Raw genomic sequence first — 20,931 nt, forward strand, 5'->3', positions numbered from 1 at the left:
GTCCTGACTGTGATGGTTTCAGCTGTCTGTCCTGACTGTGATGGTTTCAGCTGTCTGTCCTGACTGTTATGGTTTCAGCTGTCTGTCCTGACTGTGATGGTTTCAGCTGTCTGTCCTGACTGTGGTGGTTTCAGCTGTCTTTCCTGACTGTGGTGGTTTCAGCTGTCTGTCCTGACTGTGATGGTTTCAGCTGTCCTGACTGTGATGGTTTCAGCTGTCTGTCCTGACTGTGGTGGTTTCAGTTGTCTGTCCTGACTGTGATGTTTTCAGCTGTCTGTCCTGACTGTGATGGTTTCAGCTGTCCTGACTGTGATGGTTTCAGCTGTCTGTCCTGACTGTGATGGTTTCAGCTGTCCTGACTGTGATGGTTTCAGCTGTCTGTCCTGACTGTGATGGTTTCAGTTGTCCTGACTGTGATGGTTTCAGCTGTCCTGACTGTGGTGGTTTCAGCTGTCTGTCCTGACATTGATGGTTTCAGCTGTCTGTCCTGACTGTGGTGGTTTCAGCTGTCCTGACTGTGATGGTTTCAGCTGTCCTGACTGTGGTGGTTTCAGCTGTCTGTCCTGACTGTGATGGTTTCAGCTGTCTGTCCTGACTGTGATGGTTTCAGCTGTCCTGACTGTGGTGGTTTCAGCTGTCCTGACTGTGGTGGTTTAAGCTGTCTGTCCTGACTGTGATGGTTTCAGCTGTCCTGACTGTGGTGGTTTCAGCTGTCTGTCCTGACTGTGGTGGTTTCAGCTGTCTGTCCTGACTGTGATGGTTTCAGCTGTCTGTCCTGACCGTGATGGTTTCAGCTGTCCTGACTGTGATGGTTTCAGCTGTCTGTCCTGACTGTGATGGTTTCAGCTGTCCTGACTGTGATGGTTTCAGCTGTCTGTCCTGACTGTGATGGTTTCAGCTGTCCTGACTGTGATGGTTTCAGCTGTCTGTCCTGACTGTGGTGGTTTCAGCTGTCTGTCCTGACTGTGATGGTTTCAGCTGTCTGTCCTGACTGTGGTGGTTTCAGCTGTCCTGACTGTGATGTTTTCAGCTGTCTGTCCTGACTGTGGTGGTTTCAGCTGTCAGTCCTGACTGTGATGGTTTCAGCTGTCCTGACTGTGATGGTTTAAGCTGTCCTGACTGTGGTGGTTTCAGCTGTCTGTCCTGACTGTGATGGTTTCAGCTGTCCTGACTGATGGTTTCATCTGTCTGTCCTGACTGTGATGGTTTCAGCTCCTGACTGTGGTGGTTTCAGCTGTCCTGACTGTGATGGTTTCAGCTGTCCTGACTGTGGTGGTTTCAGCTGTCTGTCCTGACTGTGGTGGTTTCAGCTGTCCTGACTGTGATGGTTTCAGCTGTCCTGACTGTGATGGTTTCAGCTGTCCTGACTGTGATGGTTTCAGCTGTCTGTCCTGACTGTGATGGTTTCTTCTGTCCTGACTGTGGTGGTTTCAGCTGTCCTGACTGTGATGGTTTCAGCTGTCCTGACTGTGATGGTTTCAGCTGTCCTGACTGTGATGGTTTCAGCTGTCTGTCCTGACTGTGATGGTTTCTTCTGTCCTGACTGTGATGGTTTCTTCTGTCCTGACTGTGATGGTTTCAGCTGTCCTGACTGTGATGGTTTCAGCTGTCTGTCCTGACTGTGATGGTTTCTTCTGTCCTGGCTGTGATGGTTTCAGCTGTCCTGGCTGTGATGGTTTCAGCTGTCTGTCCTGACTGTGATGGTTTCAGCTGTCTGTCCTGACTGTGATGGTTTCACCTGTCTGTCCTGACTGTGATGGTTTCAGCTGTCCTGACTGTGGTGGTTTCAGCTGTCTGTCCTGACTGTGATGGTTTCAGCTGTCCTGACTGTGATGGTTTCAGCTGTCCTGACTGTGATGGTTTCAGCTGTCTGTCCTGACTGTGGTGGTTTCAGCTGTCCTGACTGTGATGGTTTCAGCTGTCTGTCCTGACTGTGGTGGTTTCAGCTGTCTGTCCTGACTGTGATGGTTTCAGCTGTCTGTCCTGACTGTGATGGTTTCAGCTGTCTGTCCTGACTGTGATGGTTTCAGCTGTCTGTCCTGACTGTGATGGTTTCAGCTGTCTGTCCTGACTGTGATGGTTTCAGCTGTCTGTCCTGACTGTGATGGTTTCAGCTGTCCTGACTGTGGTGGTTTCAGCTGTCCCGACTGTGATGGTTTCAGCTGTCCTGACTGTGGTGGTTTCAGCTGTCTGTCCTGACTGTGATGGTTTCAGCTGTCCTGACTGTGATGGTTTCAGCTGTCCTGACTGTGATGGTTTCACCTGTCCTAAATGTGATGGTTTCAGCTGTCCTGACTGTGGTGGTTTCAGCTGTCTGTCCTGACTGTGATGGTTTCAGCTGTCCTGACTGTGATGGTTTCAGCTGTCTCTCCTGACTGTGATGGTTTCAGCTGTCTGTCCTGACTGTGATGGTTTCAGCTGTCCTGACTGTGGTGGTTTCAGCTGTCTGTCCTGACTGTGATGGTTTCAGCTGTCTGTCCTGACTGTGGTGGTTTCAGCTGTCTGTCCTGACTGTGGTGGTTTCAGCTGTCCTGACTGTGATGGTTTCAGCTGTCCTGACTGTGGTGGTTTCAGCTGTCTGTCCTGACTGTGATGGTTTCAGCTGTCTGTCCTGACTGTGATGGTTTCAGCTGTCCTGACTGTGGTGGTTTCAGCTGTCCTGTTGTGGTGGTTTCAGCTGTCTGTCCTGACTGTGATGGTTTCAGCTGTCTGTCCTGACTGTGGTGGTTTCAGCTGTCTGTCCTGACTGTGGTGGTTTCAGCTGTCTGTCCTGACTGTGATGGTTTCAGCTGTCTGTCCTGGCTGTGATGGTTTCAGCTGTCCTGACTGTGATGGTTTCAGCTGTCTGTCCTGACTGTGATGGTTTCAGCTGTCCTGACTGTGATGGTTTCAGCTGTCCTGACTGTGATGGTTTCAGCTGTCTGTCCTGACTGTGATGGTTTCTTCTGTCCTGACTGTGATGGTTTCTTCTGTCCTGACTGTGATGGTTTCAGCTGTCCTGACTGTGATGGTTTCAGCTGTCTGTCCTGACTGTGATGGTTTCTTCTGTCCTGGCTGTGATGGTTTCAGCTGTCCTGGCTGTGATGGTTTCAGCTGTCTGTCCTGACTGTGATGGTTTCAGCTGTCTGTCCTGACTGTGATGGTTTCACCTGTCTGTCCTGACTGTGATGGTTTCAGCTGTCCTGACTGTGGTGGTTTCAGCTGTCTGTCCTGACTGTGGTGGTTTCAGCTGTCCTGACTGTGATGGTTTCAGCTGTCCTGACTGTGATGGTTTCAGCTGTCCTGACTGTGATGGTTTCAGCTGTCTGTCCTGACTGTGATGGTTTCTTCTGTCCTGACTGTGGTGGTTTCAGCTGTCCTGACTGTGATGGTTTCAGCTGTCCTGACTGTGATGGTTTCAGCTGTCCTGACTGTGATGGTTTCAGCTGTCTGTCCTGACTGTGATGGTTTCTTCTGTCCTGACTGTGATGGTTTCTTCTGTCCTGACTGTGATGGTTTCAGCTGTCCTGACTGTGATGGTTTCAGCTGTCTGTCCTGACTGTGATGGTTTCTTCTGTCCTGGCTGTGATGGTTTCAGCTGTCCTGGCTGTGATGGTTTCAGCTGTCTGTCCTGACTGTGATGGTTTCAGCTGTCTGTCCTGACTGTGATGGTTTCACCTGTCTGTCCTGACTGTGATGGTTTCAGCTGTCCTGACTGTGGTGGTTTCAGCTGTCTGTCCTGACTGTGATGGTTTCAGCTGTCCTGACTGTGATGGTTTCAGCTGTCCTGACTGTGATGGTTTCAGCTGTCTGTCCTGACTGTGGTGGTTTCAGCTGTCCTGACTGTGATGGTTTCAGCTGTCTGTCCTGACTGTGGTGGTTTCAGCTGTCTGTCCTGACTGTGATGGTTTCAGCTGTCTGTCCTGACTGTGATGGTTTCAGCTGTCTGTCCTGACTGTGATGGTTTCAGCTGTCTGTCCTGACTGTGATGGTTTCAGCTGTCTGTCCTGACTGTGATGGTTTCAGCTGTCTGTCCTGACTGTGATGGTTTCAGCTGTCCTGACTGTGGTGGTTTCAGCTGTCCCGACTGTGATGGTTTCAGCTGTCCTGACTGTGGTGGTTTCAGCTGTCTGTCCTGACTGTGATGGTTTCAGCTGTCCTGACTGTGATGGTTTCAGCTGTCCTGACTGTGATGGTTTCACCTGTCCTAAATGTGATGGTTTCAGCTGTCCTGACTGTGGTGGTTTCAGCTGTCTGTCCTGACTGTGATGGTTTCAGCTGTCCTGACTGTGATGGTTTCAGCTGTCTCTCCTGACTGTGATGGTTTCAGCTGTCTGTCCTGACTGTGATGGTTTCAGCTGTCTGTCCTGACTGTGATGGTTTCTTCTGTCCTGACTGTGATGGTTTCTTCTGTCCTGACTGTGATGGTTTCAGCTGTCCTGACTGTGATGGTTTCAGCTGTCTGTCCTGACTGTGATGGTTTCAGCTGTCTGTCCTGACTGTGATGGTTTCAGCTGTCTGTCCTGACTGTGATGGTTTCAGCTGTCTGCCCTGACTGTGATGGTTTCTTCTGTCCTGACTGTGATGGTTTCTTCTGTCCTGACTGTGATGGTTTCAGCTGTCCTGACTGTGATGGTTTCAGCTGTCTGTCCTGACTGTGGTGGTTTCAGCTGTCTGTCCTGACTGTGATGGTTTCAGCTGTCCTGACTGTGGTGGTTTCAGCTGTCTGTCCTGACTGTGATGGTTTCAGCTGTCCGGACTGTGATGGTTTCAGCTGTCCTGACTGTGATGGTTTCAGCTGTCTGTCCTGACTGTGGTGGTTTCAGCTGTCCTGACTGTGATGGTTTCAGCTGTCTGTCCTGACTGTGGTGGTTTCAGCTGTCTGTCCTGACTGTGATGGTTTCAGCTGTCTGTCCTGACTGTGATGGTTTCAGCTGTCTGTCCTGACTGTGATGGTTTCAGCTGTCTGTCCTGACTGTGATGGTTTCAGCTGTCTGTCCTGACTGTGATGGTTTCAGCTGTCTGTCCTGACTGTGATGGTTTCAGCTGTCCTGACTGTGGTGGTTTCAGCTGTCCCGACTGTGATGGTTTCAGCTGTCCTGACTGTGGTGGTTTCAGCTGTCTGTCCTGACTGTGATGGTTTCAGCTGTCCTGACTGTGATGGTTTCAGCTGTCCTGACTGTGATGGTTTCACCTGTCCTAAATGTGATGGTTTCAGCTGTCCTGACTGTGGTGGTTTCAGCTGTCTGTCCTGACTGTGATGGTTTCAGCTGTCCTGACTGTGGTGGTTTCAGCTGTCTGTCCTGACTGTGATGGTTTCAGCTGTCCTGACTGTGATGGTTTCAGCTGTCTCTCCTGACTGTGATGGTTTCAGCTGTCTGTCCTGACTGTGATGGTTTCTTCTGTCCTGACTGTGATGGTTTCAGCTGTCCTGACTGTGATGGTTTCAGCTGTCTGTCCTGACTGTGATGGTTTCTTCTGTCCTGGCTGTGATGGTTTCAGCTGTCCTGGCTGTGATGGTTTCAGCTGTCTGTCCTGACTGTGATGGTTTCAGCTGTCTGTCCTGACTGTGATGGTTTCACCTGTCTGTCCTGACTGTGATGGTTTCAGCTGTCCTGACTGTGATGGTTTCAGCTGTCCTGACTGTGGTGGTTTCAGCTGTCCTGTCTGTGATGGTTTCAGCTGTCCTGACTGTGGTGGTTTCAGCTGTCTGTCCTGACTGTGGTGGTTTCAGCTGTTCTGACTGTGGGGTTTCAGCTGTCTGTCCTGACTGTGATGGTTTCAATTTTGAAAAGTTGTGCTGTCTCTCTAAATTAAAGGCATTTCACCGTCACATTGTAAACTGTAATGGAAACACTGCATGCGCTCTATTATTATATTATCTAATTTGCTGCGTCTTCCGTGACGAAAAGTGTTTATTTGCATATTGAGTGGGGAAGCGAGGTCCGATCACAAGCAGCCACTTGAGACGTTGTGAACTGACATCAGTCAGACTGGATCTGCATATAATCTCCATATAATCTGGCTATAATATGGATATAATATGGATATAATCTACATATAATATGGATATAATATGGATATAATCTGGATACAAAGTAGAGATCTGAACAGGGCCATACTGTACATACTGTTCACTCAGAGAGAGAGGGAGAAAAACAGAGGGAGAGAGGGAGAGAGAGAGAGGGAGGGAGAGAGAGAGGGATAGAGAAGGATAGAGTGAGAGAGAGAGGGAGGGAGGGAGAGAGGGAGAGATGAAAAGAGGAAATTACCTACCTGGGTTCCATCCTAGAGGCAAATCTTTCCTGTGACAAAATGGCATCCAATGTAATCAAAAAAGTCAACCAACGAACACGATTCTTGTACCGGATCTCCTCTCTGGTAAACAAGAATACCTTGAAGACTCTAACAGGAGCACTCATTCAAGGGTACTACGACTATGCTTGCACCTCATGGTACCAAAGCACCTCAAAGCCCTAAAAACAAGGCTACAAACATCACAAAACAAACTGGTCAGACTACTACTTGACCTTACTCCTAGAACCCACCTCACCCCTGCCCACTTTGACATCCTAGGGTGGCTTAGAGTAGACGAGTACAGCAACTTGCAATGGGCCTGGTCTACAAGATACACTACACCACTAAGATACCCATGTACATGTCGAAATACTTCCCAAAGGTCAGTGAATACCACGACCACAACACCAGAGGGACCTCCACAAATCATGTTCAACCCAGATTCGGCTCAAACAAGGGACTAAACATGTTTCGCAATTATGCCACATCAATGTGGAACGCCCTACCCACAGCTGTAAAGGAATGTGCATCCCTACCCTCCTTCAAAACCGCTCTCAAAGAGCACCTACGGGAGACTGCAATTCGAAACTGGCCCCGGTAAATGTCCTAATCCTCTGATGTGCAGTTCATTCCCCTTCGGATGTATATATATATTTTTTTATGATATCTTTTTCTTACACAGTACTGTATAGTTGTATGTCATAAATGTCCTGATGAATTGAAAATGGAGGACCCTGATGTAAACGAGATGAAAGTCTTTCTCTGGTCTGCATCCTCGTGGCAGTTGTTAGTATTGCGCCGTACTGTATTGTACCCATTCTGCAATCTGTTAATAAAGTTTTCAATCAATCAATCAATCAATCAATCAATCAATCAATCAATCAATCAAGACAGTCTGCGTGCTTCTGACACATGCCTCATCTACACACATCTACACGTGAAGACAGTCTGACACACGCCTCATCTACACACATCTACACGTGAAGACAGTCTGACACACGCCTCATCTACACACATCTACATGTGAAGACAGTCTGACACATTCCTCATCTACACACATCTACACGTGAAGACAGTCTGACACACGCCTCATCTACACACATCTACACGTGAAGACAGTCTGACACACGCCTCATCTACACACATCTACACGTGAAGACAGTCTGACACACGCCTCATCTACACACATCTACACGTGAAGACAGTCTGACACACGCCTCATCTACACACATCTACACGTGAAGACAGTCTGACACACGCCTCATCTACACACATCTACACGTGAAGACAGTCTGACACACGCCTCATCTACACACATCTACACGTGAAGACAGTCTGACACACGCCTCATCTACACACATCTACACGTGAAGACAGTCTGACACATTCCTCATCTACACACATCTACATGTGAAGACAGTCTGACACATTCCTCATCTACACGTGAAGACAGTCTGACACACGCCTCATCTACACACATCTACATGTGAAGACAGTCTGACACACGCCTCATCTACACACATCTACACGTGAAGACAGTCTGACACATTCCTCATCTACACACATCTACATGTGAAGACAGTCTGACACACGCCTCATCTACACACATCTACATGTGAAGACAGTCTGACACACGCCTCATCTACACGTGAATAGAACATTGATGACCGGCCGGAAAAGCAGAGAAGCTCGTGACAATAGGAGCAAAATGCACCAGAACAGGTCGTTTCACTATAAAAAGAAATAGCCCCCAAGGTTATGACACAGAAGGTTATATGAATTATAACCCTAGTTATATGAATAGTGGCGTAGCGTCTTGCCTACGGGCGCTTGCTGATATAATGTTACTCGATTAGATTAGATTAGATTAGATTAGATTAGATTATATTCAAATGTATTTTCATCATACAGCACAAGTACAGTACAACGACAAGTGGTTTGCCATCAAATCAGAGTGCAAATGTAACAGTAAAGTGCAACAGTATACAATGTACAGGTGATTAAACTGGATATAAAATATATGAATCAGTACTACTGAGTAATAGTGCTAATCAGATGTATGTACAGAGTTGTAGTATTAATATGTACAGTGTTACAGGTATAAAGACCCTATGGTAGGTAGTAGGGGTGTAACGGTACACAAAAACCACGGTTCGGTACGTACCTCGGATTTGAAGTCAAGGTTCGGTACAGGTTTTCAGTACAGTGGGGGAAAGTTTGGCTTTCCATGTTCCACTCAGGGGTGATGTAGTGTGCAGTAACTAACTGTACTTGTAGGGCGGTCAACGAATATTCTATATTGAAATTAATAATCGAGGTTTGAGTTAAATTCTCCACGGAAAAAAAGTTCTGCACGTGCGTTCTTTACTGGTTAACGTACCGTTGTATTCGTTCGGTACACAGCCGTACTGAACCTTAGGTCCGGTACTGAAACGGTTCGGTACGGATATGTGTACCTTTACACCCCTAGTAGTTAGTCATACTGGCCAGCAGCGTAACTAGTAATAGTAGTATTAATACATCTATCACTGAACACCAAAACAGTTAATTAACTATGGAGTGGAGGGTAAGCAAGAAGCTACGCCAGTATTCATATAACTAGAGTTATAATTCATCTTCCTTTGCTGTACATTCAGAACAGAATCCTGAGTGCGTAAACACGACCACATCACACCCATCCCCCACTCACTTCACTGGCTCCCCATCACCGCCCGGACTGAATACAAAATATCCCTTCTGACCCATCAGTGCATCCACAGAAATGCCCCCCCCCCCATACCTCAAAGATCTCCTCACCCCAGAACCCTCCACCCGTAACCTTCGCTCCGCCAACACAAACCGCCTCCTTCCCCCCAGGACCAAGCTCCGCACCCTGGGGACGACCGCCTCCTTCCCCCCAGGACCAAGCTCCGCACCCTGGGGACGACCGGTCCTTCTGCTCGGCTGCTCCCCGCCTGCGGACTGCCCTCCCTGACCACCGCAGAGCACCACACACCACCGCTTATTTTAACTCATTTAACTCCATCTGTACTGCCTGGCGCCAGCGTTATTGACAATTTTCACGATGTTTGCGGACCCATCGTATATTCTATATTATAGCTATGGAGACAATAGTATGGCTCATTTGACAGGCACTGTTTATAGTCCAACATTGACAAACCAGTTCATTTCTACATACTTTCGTTTGTGCGCTATTCCATGCTAAACATCGCCCCGTTTGAAAATAATCCAGTCTCGTTTTCTAGATAGTGAGATATGACGTGAGATATGACGTGTGATATGCATATGCGCAAATCATTCGGGTTGCTGAACCCTATATTATTTCCAAATCAAAGGTATATACCATATATAGATATTTCTTCACAAAATCATCAAGGGGGGGGGGTCACGAAGCTGCAATCGTTACCAAAAGCATGTTTTAGGTTAGGTAAAATAGACCTTACCTTAGTCAGAAGGTACTCCAAAATAAATAATCCATGTCTACGGTTAACCCTTTCACTACCACACTACAGAAGGTTAGCCTTTCACTACCACACTACAGAAGGTTAACCTTTCACTACCACACTACAGAAGGTTAACCTTTCACTACCACACTACAGAAGGTTAACCCTTTCACTACCACACTACAGAAGGTTAGCCTTTCACTAACACACTACAGAAGGTTAACCCTGTCACTACCACACTACAGAAGGTTAACCTTTCACTACCACACTACAGCAGGTTAACCTTTCACTACCACACTACAGAAGGTTAACCCGTTCACTACCACACTACAGAAGGTTAACCTTTCACTACCACACTACAGAAGGTTAACATTTCACTACCACACTACAGAAGGTTAACCTTTCACTACCACACTACAGAAGGTTAACACTTACTACCAAACTACAGACGGTTAACCCGTTCACTACCAGACTACAGACGGTTAACCCTTTCACTACCACAATACAGATGGTTAACCCTTTCACTACCACAATACAGAAGGTTAACCCTTTCAATACCACACTACAGACATTTAACCATTTCACTACCACACTACAGAAGGTTAACCTTTCACTACCACACTACAGAAGGTTAACCCTTTCACTACCACACTACAGACGGTTAACCCTTTCACTACCAACCTACAGACGGTTAACCCTTTCACTACCACACTACAGACGGTTAACCTTTTACTACCACACTACAGAAGGTTAACCTTTCACTACCACATTACAGACGGTTAACCCTTTCACTACCACACTACAGAAGGTTAACCTTTCACTACCACACTACAGAAGGTTAACCTTTCACTACCACACTACAGAAGGTTAACCTTTCACTACCACACTACAGAAGGTTAACCTTTCACTACCACACTACAGACGTTTAACCCTTTCACTACCACACTACAGATGTTTAACCATTTCACTACCACACTACAGACGGTTAACCCTTTCACTACCACACTACAGACTGTTAACCCTTTCACTACCACACCACAGACGGTTAACCTGTTCACTACCACACTGAATACGGTTAACCCTTTCACTACCACACTACATAAGGTTAACCCTTTCACTACCACACTACATAAGGTTAACCCTTTCACTACCACACTACATTCATTTAACCATTTCACTACCACACTACAGAAGGTTAACCCTTTCACTACCACACTACATACGGTTAACCCTTTCACTACCACACTACAGAAGGTTAACCTGTCACTACCACTACAGACGGTTAACCCTTTCACTACCACACTACAAACGGTTAACCATTTCACTACCAAACTACAGATGGTTAACCATTTCACTACCACACTACATAAGGTTAACCCTTTCACTACCACACTACAGACGTTTAACCATTTCACTACCACACTACAGACGGTTAACCCTTTCACTACCACACTACAGAAGGTTAACCCTTTCACTACCACACTACAGACGGTTAACCCATTCACTACCACACTACATACGGTTAACCCTTTCACTACCACATTACAGATGGTTAACCCTTTCACTACCACACTACAGAAGGTTTACCCTTTCACTACCACACTACATACAGTTAACCCTTTCACTACCACACTACAGACAGTTAACCCTTTCACTACCACACTACAGACGGTTAACCCTTTCACTACCACACTAGAGAAGGTTAACCTTTCACTACCACACTACAGACGGTTAAACCCTTTCACTACCACACTACAGAAGGTTAACCCTTTCACTACCACACTACAGAAGGTTAACCTTTCACTACCACAACACAGAATGTTAACCTTTTACTACCACACTACAGACGGTTAACCTTTCACTACCACACTACAGAAGGTTAGCCTTTCACTACCACACTACAGAAGGTTAACCTTTCACTGCCACACTACAGAATGTTAGCCTTTCACTACCACACTACAGAAGGTTAACCCTTTAACTACCACACTACAGACAGTTAACCCTTTCACTACCACACTACATAAGGTTAACCCTTTCACTACCACACTACAGATGTTTAACCCTTTCACTACCACACTACAGACGGTTAACCCTTTCACTACCACACTAGAGAATGTTAACCTTTCACTACCACACTACAGACGGTTAAACCCTTTCACTACCACACTACAGAAGGTTAACCCTTTCACTACCACACTAAAGAAGATTAACCTTTCCCTACCACAACACAGAACGTTAACCTTTTACTACCACACTACAGATGGTTAACCTTTCACTACCACACTACAGAAGGTTAGCCTTTCACTACCACACTACAGAAGGTTAACCTTTCACTACCACACTACAGAAGGTTAACCCTTTCACTACCACACTACAGACGGTTAACCCTTTCACTACCAACCTACAGACGGTTAACCCTTTCACTACCACACTACAGACGGTTAACCTTTTACTACCACACTACAGAAGGTTAACCTTTCACTACCACATTACAGACGGTTAACCCTTTCACTACCACACTACAGAAGGTTAACCTTTCACTACCACACTACAGAAGGTTAACCTTTCACTACCACACTACAGAAGGTTAACCTTTCACTACCACACTACAGAAGGTTAACCTTTCACTACCACACTACAGACGTTTAACCCTTTCACTACCACACTACAGATGTTTAACCATTTCACTACCACACTACAGACGGTTAACCCTTTCACTACCACACTACAGACTGTTAACCCTTTCACTACCACACCACAGACGGTTAACCTGTTCACTACCACACTGAATACGGTTAACCCTTTCACTACCACACTACATAAGGTTAACCCTTTCACTACCACACTACATAAGGTTAACCCTTTCACTACCACACTACATTCATTTAACCATTTCACTACCACACTACAGAAGGTTAACCCTTTCACTACCACACTACATACGGTTAACCCTTTCACTACCACACTACAGAAGGTTAACCTGTCACTACCACTACAGACGGTTAACCCTTTCACTACCACACTACAAACGGTTAACCATTTCACTACCAAACTACAGATGGTTAACCATTTCACTACCACACTACATAAGGTTAACCCTTTCACTACCACACTACAGACGTTTAACCATTTCACTACCACACTACAGACGGTTAACCCTTTCACTACCACACTACAGAAGGTTAACCCTTTCACTACCACACTACAGACGGTTAACCCATTCACTACCACACTACATACGGTTAACCCTTTCACTACCACATTACAGATGGTTAACCCTTTCACTACCACACTACAGAAGGTTTACCCTTTCACTACCACACTACATACAGTTAACCCTTTCACTACCACACTACAGACAGTTAACCCTTTCACTACCACACTACAGACGGTTAACCCTTTCACTACCACACTAGAGAAGGTTAACCTTTCACTACCACACTACAGACGGTTAAACCCTTTCACTACCACACTACAGAAGGTTAACCCTTTCACTACCACACTACAGAAGGTTAACCTTTCACTACCACAACACAGAATGTTAACCTTTTACTACCACACTACAGACGGTTAACCTTTCACTACCACACTACAGAAGGTTAGCCTTTCACTACCACACTACAGAAGGTTAACCTTTCACTGCCACACTACAGAATGTTAGCCTTTCACTACCACACTACAGAAGGTTAACCCTTTAACTACCACACTACAGACAGTTAACCCTTTCACTACCACACTACATAAGGTTAACCCTTTCACTACCACACTACAGATGTTTAACCCTTTCACTACCACACTACAGACGGTTAACCCTTTCACTACCACACTAGAGAATGTTAACCTTTCACTACCACACTACAGACGGTTAAACCCTTTCACTACCACACTACAGAAGGTTAACCCTTTCACTACCACACTAAAGAAGATTAACCTTTCCCTACCACAACACAGAACGTTAACCTTTTACTACCACACTACAGATGGTTAACCTTTCACTACCACACTACAGAAGGTTAGCCTTTCACTACCACACTACAGAATGTTAGCCTTTCACTACCACACTAGAGAAGGTTAACCCTTTCACTACCACACTACAGAATGTTAACCTTTCACTACCACAATACAGCAGATTAACCTTTCACTACCACACTACAGAAGGTTAACCTTTCACTACCACACTACAGAAGGTTAACCCGTTCACTACCACACTACAGAGGGTTAACCTTTCACTACCACACTACAGAAGGTTAACCTTTCACTACCACACTACAGAAGGTTAACATTTCACTACCACACTACAGAAGGTTAACCCTTTCACTACCACACTACAGACGGTTAACCTGTTCACTACCAGACTACTTAAGGTTAACCCTTTCACTACCACACTACAGAAGGTTAACCCTTTCACTACCACCCTACAGATGTTTAACCCTTTCACTACCACACTACAGAAGGTTAACCCTTTCACTATCACACTACAGATGGTTAACCCTTTCACTACCACACTACAGACAGTTAACCCTTTCACTACCACACTACCTAAGGTTAACCCTTTCACTACCACACTACAGAAGGTTAACCCTTTCACTACCACGCTACAGACATTTAACCATTTCACTACCACACTACAGAAGGTTAACCCTTTCACTACCACACTACAGACGGTTAACCCTTTCACCACCACGTTTGGGGATAAACACTGACCCTGAATGAAACGTGAAATGAATGAAGGAGGAGAAGTGAGTGTCTGGAGGTTCAGTGAAGGAGTTACAAATTGTAACCCGAGGGTGGGTGACAGGCATTCCAGTACGTAATTATACACAAAGAACCCTCACCGAGGGCAAGGACACGGCAGAGGCCTGCTCCTCTCCACGGCATTAGCATGGTGAGGAGGGAGGGAGGGAGGGACACCTACTGGACCGTGTCCCTGGAGCTGAGGCTCCACAGCGAGTCTTGATTCAGACTGCAGGCACAAGTGGCCCAAATCACATCAAATATGATCTGTTCAATTCTGATTTGGGCCACTTTCATATATGTGGTCCTAAATCCGACACGGGTCTAATTTTCTGCAATGCGACTGAACAAACACAGAGTGAACTTTTACGTCACTCTAGTCTAGATTGACATGTGTCACACTTTTCTAGGTCCATCTTCTTTATTCGTCATGTGCGCACTGCGGGTCAGTTCAGGAGTGTGTGTGACCAAATGGCCACATTTAAAACACGTGTAAAAAAACAATTGTGTGAACAAACAATAAATAAGAAACGGCAGCCAAACAATAAAAAATCTGATCTAAGCAATTAATCAGAATTTTGCAGTGTGAACGCAGCCTAAAAGAGCTCCTACTGTTCTTGGGGACAAAATCAGGGTTAGGTCTCAGAAGAGCACTGCTTTGATTGATTGATTGATTGAATTGATTGATTGAAAAGTTCAACTGTACATTGGAATACTGACAAAGCCATACTTGGTCATTTACAGTACAACTGGGTTAGGACATTTGTAGGGGCCAGTTTCGAATTGCAGTCTCCCGTAGGTGTTCTTTGAGAGTGGTTTTGAAAGTGGGTAGTGATTCACATTCCTTTACAGCTGTGGGTAGGGCGTTCCACATTGATGTGGCATAATTGCGAAACGTGTTTAGTCCCTTGTTTGAGCAAAATCTGGGTTTAACATGATTTGTGGAGCTCCCTCTGGTCTTGTGATCGTGGTATTCACTGACCTTTGGGAAGTATTTTGACATGTACATGGGTACCTTGGTCGTGTAGTGTATCTTGTAGACCAGGCCCTTTGCAAGTTACTCTACTCTGTCGTCTACTCTAAGCCATCCTAGGTTGTCAAAGTGGGCAGGGGTGAGGTGGGTTCTAGGAGTCAGGTCAAGCAGTAGTCTGACCAGTTTGTTTTGAGATGTTTGTAATTTGGTCCCTAGTGCCTTTGAGGTGCTTTGGCACCATGAGGTGCAAGCATAGTCGTAGTACCCTTGAATGAGTGCTCCTGACAGAGTCCTCAGGGTATTCTTGTTTACCAGAGAGGAGATCCGGTACAAGAATCGAGTCCGTTGGTTGCTTTTTTTATTACATTGGATGCCATTTTGTCACAGGAAAGATTAGCCTCTAGGATGGAACCCAGGTAGGTAATTTCATCTTTCCTTGTGACAATATTGTCACCCACTGCAACTGAGAAGCCGTCGATCTTGCTGAGTTTGTTATTTTAACCGAAGAGAATGGACTCTGTTTTGCCCATGTGTAATGATAGTTTGTTGTCGGCGAGCCATATGCAGATTTTGCCTAGTTCCGAGCTGAGGGTTTTTTCAACCTGTAACTTGTTCTTGTCAGAGACCAGCAGGGCTGAGTCGTCTGCAAACAGGAACAAGTTGCAGTCACAAGCTGACGATATGTCATTTGCATAAATTAGGAACAGTAGCGGTCCTAATATGCTTCCTTGTGGAACACCACAGCTCACTGGGAGGGGGGGGATAGGGTACCGTTTACCTCCACCATCTGTTCTCTCCCCTCCAGGTAGGATTGCATCCATCTCACTGATAAACCAATTGCTTTTAGCTTGTCAATCAGAATGGTGTGATTGACAGTGTCGAAGGCCTTTTGTAGGTCCAGCATGACCATGCCGCAGTATTTTTCCCCCTCCACCTCTTGTTCTGAAGCCAGATTGGAATTCGTAGATTCGATTTTTTTCCGCAAGGTACTTTTCGACCTGTTCGTATACTATTTTTTCCATGACTTTCGAGATGGAGGTAAGAATAGAAACAGGGCAGTAGTTGCCTGGGTCTAATTTGCTGCCATTTTTGTGCAGGGGTGTTACACTCGCAATTTTGAAGTCCTTGGGGACATGTCCCTGTTTTATGGAGAGGTTTATTATGTGTGTGATGACTGGGGTGATGGCGGCTGCTGAGTCTCTGAGGAATTTGGAGGGGATGTTGTCATGGCCAGTGGCCTTGTTAGGTTGGATGGCGCTCAGTTTTTTGAGTACCTCATCTGTTGTTACCATTTCAGTTTGAAGTCGTCTTTGTGGACGCCTAGGTTCTTGTAATATGCTACTATGTGTTCTACCCCATACTGCCCTGCACTGACTGAGTCTGGCGTTCTGGACGGTTCTGGAAGGACTGACAAAGTGCACAGCTCACTGAGATGCTTTGCTGATGTGAACGAACTGCATCTATATATCTCTTTTATCCAAATCGCTTTACAATTTGTTCCTCACACTCACCCATTCACACACCGACGGCGGTGCCAGGTGCAAGGTGCCAACCTGCCCATCCGGAGCAATTAGCGGGTGCAAGTGCCTTGCTCAAGGAATTGAACACGCTGTCAGGAGGAGCGGGAATCTAACTGGGAACCTTCAAATGACCAGAGCGCTCTACCTCGTGAGCCACAAGAGGCCTGTGTCAAGGCCTGATCCCATTAGACACGGTACTAATGAGAAGGTCCCATTGAGGTGTCAGGTTGCGTTTCACCGGTTTAAGGTGCCTAGCTCCTTGCAAAAAGAGTGCTTAACCAGAGGATGGCTGTAAAGCAGCCTATTAACCAAACCCCGGTGAGAGGCAGAGACAGCCTCTAACGGTCACTTAATGTGCCTGTTGTATTTATGCATGGTTGTTTGGTTGCAGTGCCGTGTTTGCTCACTGGGTGGCACTCCATTGTTTGTGCCTGATGAAGCTACAGGTTTGGTTTTATTATTATTTGGTTCAACTGACGTCTGACAGCAGCGTCAAGCGTCACCTTGTTGTTATAATTGTGGCTAGTGTTTGTGATCACCATTTTATTTATATAGTTGTGTACGTCGTATGGTAATAGTCCACATTTTATATTGTTGTTAATAAATGGGTGTGTGCAGAATCCCAGAAGCGGCAACGTCTGGTGGGCTACGTGCTTAGCTATCCTGGGGCTATTGTTTTGGTTCTGACAAGTTGACGTCACACAGCCAAGACGCCGTTTACAAGCCGACGCATAGACCTTGACAATGGAGGAAGATAAAGTGTCTTAACAACAGAGACTGGAGGCAAGAGAGGACGGATTCCAGAGGACAGGCAATTGGATACGGAGACTTGGCCTTACACCAAGAATCAAGAGAGAGCCCCGTCCCGTATAAACAGATTACACCAAGAATCAAGAGAGAGCCCCGTCCCGTATAAACAGATTACACCAAGAATCAAAAGAGAGCCACTTCCCTTCAGAAACAGATTACACCAAGAATCAAAAGAGAGCCACTTCCTGTATTTAAACAGATTGCACCAAGAATCAAAAGAGAGCCTCGTCCTGTATAAACAGATTAAACCAAGAATCAAGAGAGAGTCACGTCCTGTATAAACAGATTACACCAAGAATCAAGAGAGAGCCACATCCTGTATAAACAGATTACACCAAGAATCAAAAGAGAGCCACTTCCTGTATAAACAGATTACACCAAGAATCAAGAGAGAGCCACGTCCTGTATAAACAGATTACACCAAGAATCAAAAGAGAGCCACTCCCCTTCATAAACAGAGTGATGGAAGAAGAAGCCACTCCCCTTTATAAACAGGTGTTAGAAGAAGCCACTCCCCTTCATAAACAGGTGATGGAAGAAGAAGCCACTCCCCTTTATAAACAGGTGATGGAAGAAGAAGCCACTCCCCTTCATTAACAGAGTGATGTAAGAAGAAGCCACTCCCCTTTATAAACAGGTGATGGAAGAAGAAGCCACTCCCCTTTATAAACAGGTGATGGAAGAAGAAGCCACTCCCCTTCATAAACAGGTGATATAAGAAGAAGCCACTCCCCTTTATAAACAGGTGATGGAAGAAGAAGCCACTCCCCTTCATAAACAGGTGATGGAAGAAGAAGCCACTCCCCTTTATAAACAGGTGATGGAAGAAGAAGCCACTCCCCTTTATAAACAGAGTGATGGAAGAAGAAGCCACTCCCCTTTAATAACAGGTGATGGAAGAAGAAGCCACTCCCCTTTATAAACAGGTGATGGAAGAAGAAGCCACTCCCCTTTATAAACAGGTGATGGAAGAAGAAGCCACTCCCCTTTATAAACAGGTGATGGAAGAAGAAGCCACTCCCCTTTATAAACAGGTGATGGAAGAAGAAGCCACTCCCCTTCATAAACAGGTGATGGAAGAAGAAGCCACTCCCCTTTATAAACAGGTGATAGAAGAAGAAGCCACTCCCCTTTATAAACAGAGTGATGGAAGAAGAAGCCACTCCCCTTTATAAACAGGTGATGGAAGAAGAAGCCACTCCCCTTTATAAACAGGTGATGGAAGAAGAAGCCACTCCCCTTTATAAACAGAGTGATAGAAGAAGAAGCCACTCCCCTTTATAAACAGGTGATGGAAGAAGCCACTCCCCTTTATAAACAGGTGATGGAAGAAGAAGCCACTCCCCTTTATAAACAGAGTGATGGAAGAAGCCACAAGCTTCGGAAAGACGGGCATGTGGACGAAGACTCCTTCCTTTCATGCCGCCTCTACGCAAGACGTGAACCAGCCCCTCTGTTTGTCGGAGCTGAAGCAGGGCGTTGACCGCGAGCCTCTCCGAAAACGGCATCGCTGCAATCAACTGATTGAGTGACGACGAAAGGTGCAAGAAAATCGATACGACGCCGGCGGTTTTCTCAGAAACCAGGAAAAAACCCTGTCCCCTCGAGGGACGATGGAAATAACCTAATTCTATTCTATTCTATTCTATTCTATTCTATTGGACAGCAGCGCCTGGCGTCACGTCTGACAGGACGGTCGGATTTCACGATCAGAGTCCGAAGGGTCTTTATCGCCAAGTAGTTCCTGACACACGTGCAAGGAATCTGATTTGGTCATTTTTGGTGCCACATTGACGGACAGACAATTACGGTGGAATGAAATGAAAATGGAATATAAACTAAATTAAAATAGAGGCACAATAGAACGGAATATAATTATGAAATTAAATAGGCCAGTATTTGTGGTCCGGTGTAATACACTAAATAGAATAAAAAATAACAATACAGTGGGATCGCGTATATAGAAGTGCAGAAGTCAAGTCAAGTCAAGTCAAGAGTTTTGTTTGTCACGGCATACAAGTATACAATGAAATGCGGGGGGTCTTGCCCGCAACGATTGTGCATAATACAATAGTAATATATAATACTATAATAAGAATCCAATAGAACGACATTGTGCAATAAAACAAGTAATCAAAGTAGGGGCGTATCGGTACATGTACATGAGTTATTTACAGAGCATGGTAGGACATGCTAGGTCCTGTGGTAGTGGTACAGTATGAACAGTGGGGCAGGATGAAGGATGGGGCATTTGGTTTGGGACGGGACAAATGTGACAAAACCACAGAGGAAATGTGTCACGTTGTGGAAGACCACCCCTATGTTTTTTCTATTTGTTGCACACGCCTTTTGAGTGTGTGTGTGTGTGTGTGTGTGTGTGTGTGTGTGTGTGTAGAGCAGGTTTTCAGATGTCCTCCTCTCTATTTCTCCCTGAGGCGTCCCTGCTGTGAATCGCAGAGGGACTCTCTCTTTCTCTCTCTCTCTCTCTCTCCTCTCTCTCTCTCTCTCTCTCTCTCTCTCTCTCTCTCTCTCTCTCTCTCTCTCTCCACTCGTTCCCTTAGACCCCCCAGCGTGTGTACGTGTTTGCTTTGCATGTGGGACGGTTTGCATGTGTGTATTTACGGAGGCTTTGATGTCGGCAGCGGGGGAATATTCCACCAAGTATGTCTCTCTCTATCACCTCTCTCTCCTCTCTCTCTCTCTCTCTCTCTCTCTCTCTCTCCTCTCTCCGTCTCTCTCCTCTCTCTCTCTCCTCTCTCTCTCTCTCTCTCTCTCTCTCTCATCTCTCTCTCTCTGTTCTCTCTGTCTCTCTGTCTCTCTGTCTCTGTGTCTCTCTCTCTCTCTTTCTCTCTGTCTCTGTCTCTCTCTCTCACCTCCTCTCTCTGTCTCTCTCTCACCTCTCTATCTGTCTCTCTCTCACCTCTCTATCTCTCTCTCTCTCTCTCTCTTCTCTCTCTCTCTCTCCTCTCTCTCTCTCTCTCTCTCTCTCTCTCTCTCTCTCTCTCTCTCTCTCCCTCTCTCTCTCTCTCTCTCTCTCTCTCTCTCTCTCTCTCCTCTCTCTCTCTCTCTCTCTCTCTCTCTCTCTCTCTCTCTCTCTCTCTCTCTCTCTCTCTCTCTCCCTCTCTCTCTGTTCTCTCTCTGTTCTCTCTGTCTCTCTCTCTGTCTCTGTCTCTCT

This window comes from Notolepis coatsorum (assembly GCF_963971535.1).
Source record: "Notolepis coatsorum genome assembly, chromosome: 6".
Taxonomy (NCBI): Eukaryota; Metazoa; Chordata; class Actinopteri; order Aulopiformes; family Paralepididae; genus Notolepis; species Notolepis coatsorum.